Genomic DNA, 10,755 nt, shown 5'->3' on the forward strand with positions numbered 1-10,755 from the left:
TCTGCAGATCATTCAGGAAGGTTTATGTGTTCAGTTCAAAGCCTCGAAGGTGGAGAACAAAGTGGCTCTCGTTAAAAACTTCACAACGACCGATAAGTGAAGAACATAATGTTTAATTATAGTAGTAATAATAATAATAGTGTGAACGACTCTGACGGAGCCAAACGGACGACTGATGGACAGGAAGCCTGCGACTGATCTAAAGGCCTGAGACTGCTTTGGTAGACTCTTATGGAGATGCTCACAACCATAGAGATGGAAAATAACACTGTGTCCTCTCTAGTGTTATTTTCTACCTCCTATGCTCACAACACCATCAACGGCACTGAGGAAGTTCTGTAAGGTGGGATCAGTTGCGTTTCAGGGATGCTTCTGTGCCTCTGACAAGGAATCCAAGGTGGTCATGTCATGTAATGTTGCTTTTTTACTTCCATAGATTTTGGCCAGTGTAGCTCTTATTTTCTGCGGTGTCCTGAAGTTAGGAGAGAAACGATTTGGCAGATTGTTCGTTCATAGTAAACCCTTCCTGTTGTAGTGGAGATCTGGTGCATCACAGAGGGGTTTCTGCATTCCACATGAGTGATGCTCCCAACTTGTTTAAAGAATCGCTAGTTTGTTTGTTGTTTTATTTCTAATGACACACAGATGGATGAGAGTATGTTTATTACTTAGCAGTCAGAGCCCTTGCCATTGACTTGACTTGACTGCCCATGTTTTTTTTGCTCCCCCCCCCCTTCTCAGTCCTCTGGCAAAACGCCCTTGAGCACCACCTATGGGCATCCTTGTGAAAGTGCCTCCTCAATGGGTTATCTCTGTAAAATGTAAAAGTGATGAGAAATGACACGAAGCCCACGCCTCTGGTCCAGTCCAGGCCCTGAGTGTTTCTCAAAGTCAAGTGTTTTTAGCCTTGCTGGTGCGAGTAACGCCCTTTTTCGCAGGAGTATCCAATTTTTAATTACACCTAGAACTGGTTATTGGAGTAACACTTTATTTTAGGGATACATCTATTACCACTAATGCATACAATGTTAATGCCTGCATAAGTAACTTGTAAGGCATGTACTAAGCAAAAGCTAAGGCCTACTAGGTCCTTACTGAGGTTAAATTGGTAACTAATCCCTTATTGTGCATGAACAAGACATTTGCGAATACATGCCTAACAGCAGATGTTTGATTTTGCTTTGTACATGCCTTACAAGTTACTTATACAGCCACATTGTGTGTTTAAGTGCTAATAGATGTATCCCTAAAATAAAGTGTTACCGTTATTGGATACTCCTTGGTGAAATCAGCGAAAAATGGGCATTACTCGCAGTAGCAAGGTAAGAGCACTTCACTTTGAGAAATACCTCCTGACTCCATCTCCCTCTACCCCACCTTGTCTGTCACCATTGAGTTGCATTACGTGTTGTATATATTCCACATTTACCACTTTCGTAATGCAAAGACATCGATGTTTGTTTATTATGAAGAAGAAAATAAATGCCTTTTTTTCCACCTTTTGAGGTCGAAAGTCGTTGTGTACCAGGACGTTGAATGAAAATACATTTGAGTGTGTACCATTTTACTTTTATGAATAAAATATGTTTCATATCTTTACCAAATCAGCATTTGTATTGACTGCTGGGAAAGTGCTGCAACTGTCATTCAACAGAACTAAATGCTGAGTAGTGTATTTGCTGATCGGTTGTGCCGTTTTCTTGGCCACTGATTTAATATATCATCTCATTTACCCTGGAGCATTGCAAGCTACAATTAACTTATGGAGTCAGGGTTTTTTCATCTTTTGTATTCGTCTACGTTGTAATATTTAGATGTAAGCTTACTTTTTTTTTCTTTTTTTTTTACATTACATTAAATGTAGCAGACGCTTTTGACCAAAGTGTCTTACAAGGAGGACATTCAAGCAAACTATACTCGAAGTTTCTGTACAGTTGGTTTACAATATTTTTGCCACGCTAGTTACATGATATAAAAAAAAAAGGTACCAAAAAAAAAGCCCTGCACCTACGATTCCATCCACAAGGAGGCAGAGTAGGGCAAAAGTCAAGATGCCGCTTCCACTGCTCAGAGTGCCAGTCAGACTACTTTCTCCTGTCCTTTCCTTGTCCTCATTTCCTCTCGCCTTGGTGGAGAAAAAGGTTACACCGGGGGGTGGGGTTGATAAACCAGGCTCACTTAACCCACAGGAAGTGGTAAACCTGCTCTTCTATGACATGATTTACCTCTACCACAAGGTTAACTTAAACTGGTTTATAGTTCTGACTCTTGGTATACACCCCTGTTACTTCTTTTGATTTGTGAAATGAAATTAAAACCATGGCCATGGAAAGAAAGCTATCAGCTTTCCATGTCAGTACCATACAGTACACACACAATATTTGTGGGAAGAATTTAATGTGAATCAGGAGACTGTCACTTCCAGCTACGTAGTATGCTGAGATCAGCAGCAGTCATCAGTTTCCAGTTGTCCTCAGTGGTATTTATTTAAGCCACTACTTCTTATATGCTTACAGTGTGCTTTAGTTTGTCGACCACAGGCGTGCACAGCATGCAGGCCAGCGAGGAGAGACCCACGCTAACCATGGGGCCAAGTTACAGTAACACACAGCACTACACAATAGTGGTGTGGATTGGCACTGCCCCCTCACGAGCCGATTTGATCACAATTCGGGAGGTAGCGATTCGATCCGATTCTATGCAATACGATCCGATCCGATTCAATTCTACAATGCATTGCAATGCATTACATTTCTACTGAAAGCAAAGCAAATGTTTAATCAGTCATGATGAGGCAATACAAGTAGTCAGATACTGAGCAACAACTTATTGGCTGTTTTCTGTATCAGTCTGTATCAGTCTTGCAATGTTTTGAAGTGCTTTAATTTGATTTAACATTCATTTGCTCCCGAAATATCCATGGAAGTAATTGAAACTTGAAAATTGCCGGATCGATTCTGGATCGTCCATGCCCCGCATTGGATTGGATCGCCGAATCGATCATTGTTGACACCACTACTGCACAACCACCACCAAAAGCGTCCAACACACACCACTGCACCCACCGAAACCAGAGACATCCACGTGCGGTTTGATATAATATACGTGCCCATGCCTTGCTGGGTTGTTGACGTGCATAAATATTGGGCTGTTTGTGGAAGATTTTTAGTCTTCTTGGCTGGTGAGTTACACGCACACCGCGTGTGTAGGAGGCAAGGCAGGGAAGCTGACAAGGAGGGATAAAGGGATCAGTTGTCCCAGGCCCAAGGACATGGGGGGCCCAGAATTGGGTTCTCATTACATTAAATGTATTGGGTGGGGGGCCTTTTCAGATGATTTTGTCCTGGGCCCAGCCAAAGCTGTCAGCGGCACTTTGGCTGGGCCCAGGACAGTCAGCTGAATGTCCCCCTCCCCACCTAGTACATATACAGTATGTACAATGTAATGAGAACTCAATTCTGGGCCCCCTTTCTCTCTGGGCCCGGGACAAATGACCCCTTCGATCCCCCCTGTTGGCAACTTTAGGAGCGAAGGGAATGGATGGGGATTACAATGGCAGCAGAATCATTACGGTTTTTTTTGTGTTTGTTTTTTAAAGGTTTGCACACTTATTTGGATTTCTCTTCTTTACGTTATTTTTTTCTTTTTATTTATTCATCGACATGATGACGTTTCGACCTTGTGGTCTTCCTCAGATTCCAGGATGGCAATGAATCAATAAAAAGGGGGAAAAAAAGAACTTAAAGACGAAAAAATCCAAAGGAGTGTGTAAACATAAAACATCACTTTTGTGCCCAAACAAATAAGCCACAACAGCTGAATCATACAGGCATGGAGGGTACAGAGGAAAATTAATGAGTGGGTTACTGAATAATCCTACTTGTGATATAAAGAAGACAAAACTAGATGTGCTGTCCTGGGGTTTTTTTTTTTATTATTTCATTTTTAATATTTCCAACGGAATGAGCATCCAGTTGCTTTTTACTTACAGTTTTTCTCAATTGGTTTTGTACATTTCTCACAACAGAATAATGATTTTCAAAAGTCTTTGTTCAATTGTGACTTCCTGGTGTTACCTGTGCACATGGTCAAATCAGTTTCTCATTGCTTTCGGCATATAGCAAATGCTGTCGTCCACCATGCCATGGCTGTGTACAATTCTCAGTGATTTCGTGCATTATCAATTGCTTTTGTCATATCACTCAAAAAGCTTTGTCACTGAATGCATGAAACTATCTCAATCTTATCTGATCAATGTAATATAAAACTGAATTTACAACATTTCCCATCCAATCTAAACAACATTTCGCTTCAGAAAAGATCCTCAAGAGTGTACTATTCAATTGACAACATGAGAAATTGATTTGACTAGCTTGTCCATACACTATGACACAATGACTAACCATTCTGCTGGCGCTCATACGTTCATTGACACAAAAACTTGGTTTTGAAAGACAAATAAGGGTTTTGAGCAAGAGACTCGGTTTTGCAGGTCATCCATGTTTTGCAGGTCATCCATTTGTTAAAGCTGTTTTGAGAATGAATATTATGTTTTGCAAATTGCGAGAGAGATTCGAGAAATGTACAAAACCAATTGAGAAATACTGTAACTTTTTTTAGGTTGAGCGTGTTATACATCTTATCATAACCCTACTTGTGAAATATATTATTATACTTGTGTCTGTGGGTGGTGGGAGGTCACAGCAGGAAGAGGCCCAAGGCACAAATCAAAAATCGGCCCACGAATTACAAATGTTTTAGGGAAAATTACAGGTTTAAAATGACTGTATATCTTTTCAGTGTTGCCAGATGTACGATAATTATCGTATTTAATTTTGTCCATTTTGTCCTCTGTGCGGTCAAAAAAAACATGATGTAGGCCTACGATAATTTCATAGTTGACATTCAGTTAATTTAGATGCCTTGAAACAACGATTGGGTCTTGTGTGATAATTTCCTCCCAAAATGCCCCCCAAAAGCCTCCAAGATTTAGTGGTGTTGGTTCAATAATTCATTATTTTCCATTTGGCAACACTGTATCTTTCATTTGTTAAAAACCTCTCCCCCTTGACAGGTTAATGGGCCTTGATGATCTGTAAAAACTTGTTTGACATTTCACAGTCCATCAAATGTCAATGCGCACATTAAGTCAAGTTCGGTCTTGCCTGCTTCACAACTGAGCTCACAGAATGATCTCTTGGTGGCCACGGGGAAGACCATCCCAATGACTTTCTCTCCATGCGTGCCTCATAATGACAGATTCCTCCTCCTACCGCCTCTGTAACTGTTTTTGTTCTGAATCTGGGCGCAGCATATGAGTAGAAACTTGCTTCAAGGAAAAGTTAAAGTAGCGTCTAAAAGTAGGCCTACCCTACTTGTATACTGTGCTTGCAGCAACACGGCCTTAGTCTGGGCGAGAAGCCGACTGTTGACTCTTTGTGCGGAGCCAAAATCTTTGGGTGGAGTAGGCTACATAGGATGGCGTCGCCAGGCTAATACAGCCTACATGTTTATTCAAACTTGAAAACATGATGGAACATGGAGATGATCACTGTTATTACCTTGTGACACTTTTAAAAGTTGGGCGGTTTACCCCACTGTTTATTTCGCAGTGTAAAACATTGGATAAGGAGGGTGGTCTGCACACTAGAGGATGACATTTTTCGTGAATTCCCGTGGGTCCCGCGGGTCCTGCGGGATTCCCGCGGGATAGGAGTTAAAATTTTAAAGATGAACGGGAGTGGGCAGGAGCGGGAATAAAGATGAATGGGAGCGGGCAGGAGCGGGAATAAAAATGAATGCTCGCAGGAATGCTCGCTTATTTTTTCATTAAAAAAAGCCTTGTTTTTTTGACGAAATGGGAGTGGGATAGATTTTGAGTGGGAGTGGGCAGGATTGGGAAACATTCTTTTCAGGAGTGGACGGGATGGGATTTGTTTCTTTTACTCCAGTCTGGGATGGGATGGGATGGGATTTTTTTTCTGGGACCGGGATGGGACGGGAGTGAAAATCCACTCCCGTGTCATGCTCTACTGCACACTTTGAACAGCTTTTCTATGTGGATGCAACTAGGCCGGAATTACTTTTAGAGAGAGCGGAAAATGACAACACTGCTGCCACTGTGAGCAGGGGCAACACACTGGCAGTCAACCATGTGAGCTAATTGTTTGACAGACAACGTTGTCCACCAATCAGAGGTTGAGTTGTGTGCAGCCAGGGCAAAACGAAAAATGAGAACCCATGTATTACAGTCAAACCAAATAATTTATTTTGAAAGTCAGTCAGACCTTCTTCACCAGCAAGGAATGCAACACACCACGATCCCCAGCAGCTTTTAATTTTAGTGTCGTATATATACGTGTATATAAAAATATATAGTGATATAAAATAATTGATCTGCAAAAAAACCCCAAAAAAACAGGTAATGTAAAGTAACAAAACTGAACCAGGCCAATAATCTTCAGAGGGGAAGATACCGAACACTCTGACATGGGGCAGTCATGGGTGAGTGGTTAGGGCGTCAGACTTGCATCCCAGAGGTTGCCGGTTCGACTCCTGACCCGCCAGGTTGGTGGGGGGAGTAATCAACCAGTGCTCTCCCCCATCCTCCTCCATGACTGAGGTACCCTGAGCATGGTACCGTCCCACCGCACTGCTCCCCATGGGGCGCCACTGAGGGCTGCCCCCTTGCACAGGTGAGGCATAAATGCAATTTCGTTGTGTGCAGTGTACAGTGTTCACTTGTGTGCTGTGGAGTGCTGTGTCACAATGACAATGGGAGTTGGAGTTTCCCAATGGGCTTTCACTTTCACACTCTTTTCCATCATGCTGAATTTTATTTACACACATGTTTCCGCCAGTTTGGCCTTGTAAAAACTTGAGAAAGACCACACTGGCCGAAACATTGTTTGTGTAAATAAGATTCAGCATGATGGACGAGAGTGTTCTGTATCTTCCCCTCTGAACAGTGTTGCCAGATCGGGCTGTTTCCCGCCCAATTGGGCTGCTTAGGATGGCCGTGTGCGGAAAAAAATGGCATTTAGCAGAAAAACCTGCCCAATTTTTGCCATAGAAATCAATAGAATTGGGCGGGATTTTGTGCTTCTAGTCGGGTTTTGAGCATTTTTTGGGCTGGAAATCATCAGCCTCATCTGGCAACCCTGCCTCTGAAGTGAACTAGTACCCACTGCACCTCGAAACCTCTGGTGTGCGTTGGTTTCCTCCTCCAACAACAGAGGTGCGTTTCTCAACAGCGTTGTTGCTTAACTAACTTGGCAACTTACTTGGCTGTAAAGCAATTTCCCATTGGCAACTTACTAAGTTGCTAATTTGGTTAGCAACGACACTGTCGAGAAATGGGGTCCAGGTCAATAATCTAGCAAAAACTACTTAGACTGGAGCACATGATCGTTTTAAGGTCTTTCTACTCAGCTTGGAGCTCTGCGCAGTAGGTGCCTCTTTGCTTTGTGTGGGTACTGTATAGACAGGAGGCAGGGCAATAACCTTGGTACATAAAACCCCAAGTTAAGCAGATGCTCCATTGTCACACACACACACTGGTCTTCAAACCTGACAAAAACAGCTTTCTTAATAAATAATAAAACAATATTTACTAGTATGACCAAAGGACGGTAAGTTTTGCAGCTAAAAATACCCATTTCTGGAAATTCAAAATGGCAGACTATGGAGAAGATCCCTCTTTTCATGTATGCAAAATTCAATTTTCCCAGTCATAATGAATACTGAGAATGTAATGGTGGTGGTAAGTATTTGTTAAAAATGTAACATTTATGAATGGACAACTAAAAATATTACACAGTGAATGGACAACTAAAAATATTACACAGTGAATGGACAACTAAAAATATTACACAGTGAATGGACTACTAAAAATATTACACAGTGCACCTTTAAAGTCTTTCTACTCAGCTTGGAGCTCTGCGCAGTAGCTGCCTCTTTATTTTGTGTGGGTACTGTATAGACAGGAGGCAGGGCAATAACCTTGGTACATAAAACCCCAAGTTAAGCAGATGCTCCATTGTCACACACAAACACACTGGTCTTCAAACCTCACAAGAGCAGCTTTCGCATTAGTTTACGTCCTCTACTTGACCCTGCTGCTGACCTCTTCTGTCTTCTCACACTGCAGTCCAGGTGGCCCTGTGTGTGTGTGTGTGTGTGTGTGTGTGTGTGTGTGTGTGTGTGTGTGTGTGTGTGTGTGTGTGTGTGTGTGTGTGTGTGTGTGTGTGTGTGTGTGTGTGTGTGTGTGTGTGTGTGTGTGTGTGTGTGTGTGTGTGTGTGTGTGTGTGTCTGTGTCTGTGTCTGTGTGTGAGAGAGTGTGTTTGCTGCCATCCAGGTGGTGGTGGTCCTGTGTGTGTGTGTGTGTGTGTGTGTGTGTGTGTGTGTGTGTGTGTGTGTGTGTGTGTGTGTGTGTGTGTGTGTGTGTGTGTGTGTGTGTGTGTGTGTGTGTGTGTGTGAACGTTTTTCGAGCTATGTGCTCTTGATCAAACTAATAGTGGGAAATATAAAACAAAACACTTGGGGAAACTAAAACAAAAAGAAAAACGGGAGCGGGCGTTTCTTCCTTTATCTCCTGGTGGACCAACCGCCATCAGGGCCCAACGCTTTTGTTGTTGTTTTGGTTTTGTTGTTGTTTTGGTGTTGTTGCTTTGGTGCAGCTCAAAATGAATAGGTGACCAGAACGCCGGGCCCTACACAGTTTTACAGACCAAGAGCGTGTTACAATATGCGGCCTTGCCTCCAACACTTGTGCTTGTCTCCTCGTACCAGGAAGTAATATGTCATGATGACATCACTGACCACAGCGTTATATTTTCAATGTTTCAACGTGCAAAAACTCAATTGATAGCTGAGCTGGAAGGGGTTTCCATGTCTTCATGTTGTTGAAGGGGTGGGGGGTATGTAACCAATACCCTGTACTTAAGATAAGTGGGAGTCGCTTTGGATTTAAAAAAGCATAATCTAAGTGTAATGTAATGTAATGAAGGAGAAGTGGGAATCAACATTTCAGCCAGAAAAGACTCAGACAGAGAGAAATTGAATTAGACAATTTGAATGAAGGATTATTGTATGAGGTTGGCACGTGATGAGTTATTTGACGGAGGCCCAGTCGTCGGCCCGGGTCTTGCGCTGATGGATCCAGTTGCGATACCGTGATGGAGCTGTAGGGACTGGATCTTTTAACCCCCTGCCGTGCGAGAGACTGGGCCCAACTGGTGATGGTGGGGCAGGAGGAGAAGGAGATCTCGAGCGTCGGCACCTGAAGCAGCAGCAAGAAGGGTGAGTGAGATACGTCATTATAAACATGGGTATCGGTCGCTGATTGGACGATTCAGTCTTTCCTGGCAGAACTACCGCAAGCTACATTTCATGTACTCTTACCCACCTCTGGAGGACTACAAGGAGAAACTCCAAGATGGCAGCAGATGTTCTGTTTGTTTCTCTCTCTTCTCTCAACATGTGCCTCCCTTCCTCCTCTTCCTTCCTTCCTCACGCCTTTGTCGTCTCCGACTCTGTTGTTGCTCTCTTTTATCTGGTTCTGTTTTATGGCTGCTCTCTTGTGTTCGGCGCTCCGGGATTCAAAGAACAATGTCAGGCCGGCACACACACACAGAGGCACAACTTCTTCTTGGTTATTATGGGGAATGAGAAGGAGCCAGGGATGCCACTAGACATGCTGGCTGTAGTTTTATCAGAGATAGGGCTGGGCGGTTCTGGGAAAAATGTGTATCACGGTTTTCTTGATGAAAATCAATATCACGGTTCTCTGCACGATTTTTTAATAAGCGGCGATTTTCCCCCACATCTCAATGTTTCTGAAGAAAAGGCTGAAATTAGATTTTAAAATGAGATAAAATCCTGAATTTTAATTAATCTCTATTTCTATTTTAATCACTTTTTGGAAAAAAAAACTTTAAAAAAAATCTTCTCTCATCAAAATCTTCTCTCATCAAAAAGTGAACCTTGTGTGGGTGAAAACCGTTATCACGCTTTTTACCTTCGCCAAGACAAAGTCGGCGAAGGTTATGTTTTGACCGCCGTGTATTTATTTATTTATTTATTTATTTATTTATTTGTGAATATGTTTGTTTGTTTGTTTGTACTTCGTATAACTCAGACAGAACTGAGCCGATTTTTATGAAATTTAGTGGGATGATTGGTCATGACCCAAGGAACAATCGATTAGTTTTTGGGAGTGATTGAGTCAAAGGTCAAAGGTCAAGGTCAAAATGTTTGTTTGTACTTCGTATAACTCAGACAGAACTGAGCCGATTTTTATGACATTTAGTGGGATGATTGGTCATGACCCAAGGAACAATCGATTAGTTTTTGGGAGTGATTGGGTCAAAGGTCAAGGTCACGAAAAGGTCAAAAACGTAAATTGAGCCGATTTTTATGAAATTTAGTGGGTCATGACCTAAGGAACAATCGATTACTTTTTGGGAGTGATTGGGTCAAAGGTCAAAGGTCAAGGTCAAGGTCACGAAAAGGTCAAAAACGTAAATTGAGCCGATTTTTTATGAAATTTGGTGGGATGATTGGTCATGACCCAAGGAACAATCGATTACTTTTTGGGAGTGATTGGGTCAAAGGTCAAGGTCAAGGTCACGAAAAGGTCAACAACGTAAATTGAGCCGATTTTTATGAAATTTAGTGGGATGATTGGTCATGACCCAAGGAACAATCCATTACTTTTTAGGAGTGATTGGGTCAAATGTCAAGGTCAAGGTCACA

This window comes from Engraulis encrasicolus, chromosome 9 (genome assembly GCF_034702125.1).
Source record: "Engraulis encrasicolus isolate BLACKSEA-1 chromosome 9, IST_EnEncr_1.0, whole genome shotgun sequence".
Lineage (NCBI taxonomy): Eukaryota > Metazoa > Chordata > Actinopteri > Clupeiformes > Engraulidae > Engraulis > Engraulis encrasicolus.